Consider the following 2127-nt stretch of genomic DNA (forward strand, 5'->3'; position numbering starts at 1 on the left):
TTGACTAATACTTAGTAAATTAAATTCAAATTGGTCAACTAAAAGAACTTTACAAATTATAAAGTTTGAGTCTAATTCAATATTACCTAATTCGATTAGCTTAAGCTTTCCGTTGTTTCCAAAGGCAACGGATCCTAAGTTCTTGAACTTTAGTTTAGTGAACTTCGATCTGTCTCCAATCATGTGTCTGGAGCATTCACTATCCAACATCCATTGATCCAAGTCCTTGTGTTCCTACACAAAAGATACTTGGTTTGTATCTATCGTGGATTTAAAGATAGATGATTCTTTCTTATTTTTCATCTCACCTATTTTTAGATGATCACACAGTTAAATCCTATGAGTTGTATGAGATGATTTTCCAATTTTATCTTAATTAATTGATTAAGGTTATTATTATCAAATATTTGATTAAATTTGGGTTAGATTCAAGTTTAACTGTTTGACTTACTAAACACACATTTCAAGAATCAACTTCCAGGCGGTGGCAAGGCACAGAGGCCTTCTTGGTTATCGGAACAACGACAACTTTCTAATACCACAAGAAAGACTGATAATAGCGACAAAAATAATTTTCTGTCGCTAAGGGTTATTTTAGCGACGGAGTTAATTATCCGTTGCTAATTTAGTGATGGAAAATTAATTTAACGATAGAAAATTATTTTTGTCTCTAATTTAGGGACGGAAATTAATTCCGTCGCTAAAGTAGCAACATAAATTTAATTCCATCGCTAATGTCGCGAATTTAGGATTTTTCGATTGAAACTTTCCCCTTCTGCTTTGCGTTTCTTCTCTCTTGCGATTTCCTGATCTCCTGATCTCCGACGTTTCTCACCTAATCAGCGTCGATGACCTCCTCTCTGGTTATTTCCTCACTGGATTAGCATCGCCGACTCTAGTGATTTCCCGATCTCTCTGACTACGACCTTCTCTTAAATTCCTGATCTCTCGATCTTTCTGACTCCAGGCTTCTTCGACAGTCGACCTTCTTCGATGCTCCCATAGTCGTCGGTTGGTAAGTATTTGTTAGGTCCATGTTTCCCGTCTAGGTTGTTGGGGTCGGCTTGGTCCAGCCCGGCGGTGTCGGCACCCGAGCTGTCTGAGCTCGGCGACCATGGTTTGGACACGATCAGGGGCTCAACATTGGCACACCTAGGGGCTCATCATGGGTACGCCACGGCCACTACCGCTGTTGTGCGCGATCACTACTACTTCAGTAGCCACATTCTCGGCCTAGTTCCTGCTGCCACTACTGCGACCATTGGTCGTTGCTGTTGCTTTGGCCACAAGCTCGGCTGCTGCTACGGCTAGGGGCTCGCACGACCATGGGTAAAAAGGGTTGGTTGAGCTCACCGACCACGGGCTCGGCATGGATGAGCCCGTCGGCCACTACTTTGGTCCGATTGACCTGGGCGAGCACGACCACAGCCTGATCGAGTTCGTCGGCCTCGACTTGAGTTGTGTTTTCATAGTTGCTTTCATTGTTGAATTTGTATTTGATGTTTTTGCTTTGGTTTTATATTTAGGTTAATTAAAGAAGCTAGAGTACATTCTAGAAGTTTTGACACTCAGATTCATACATTGGTAAATATTATTGTAAAATTGCATCTTTACTATTATTGTACTTGAGTTTTGCTTTTATTGATTTTAGATTTGCAAACTAGATTGAGCTTTTTAAGGCAAATCATGGATTACATTAGTTGAAATATATAAAAATGTCTTAGTGTTGATTTAAGGTGTAATATTACTAAAAAACAATTATGTGTTGATGATTTATTAATGACAATTAGCCTTAGACATAATCATGTTTAATAATGCAAAAGACAGTAGTTAATATTGTTAGAGAATATGTGTATTTTGTAATTACTTTTGTATTGCTCCCGCAATCACTAATAGGAGTTGTATAAATATCAGATTTTTAATAGTAATATTATGAAAAGTTTATGATGGTTTAATTAGGAATATTTTATTAAAATTTATTTGTCTCCAAAATTATGAAAAGGTTATGATGGTTTAATTAGGAATATTTTATTAGAATTTATTTTTCTCCAAAATTAGACATACACAACAATATTAGTCCCCACTGCAGTTAACTTTTTCTCTCAAAAATAGAGTAAATTTAAAAAA

This window comes from Curcuma longa, chromosome 8 (assembly GCF_044706935.1).
Source record: "Curcuma longa cultivar G26 ecotype Majalengka, Jawa Barat chromosome 8, ITB_CL_G26_1.1, whole genome shotgun sequence".
Taxonomy (NCBI): domain Eukaryota; kingdom Viridiplantae; phylum Streptophyta; class Magnoliopsida; order Zingiberales; family Zingiberaceae; genus Curcuma; species Curcuma longa.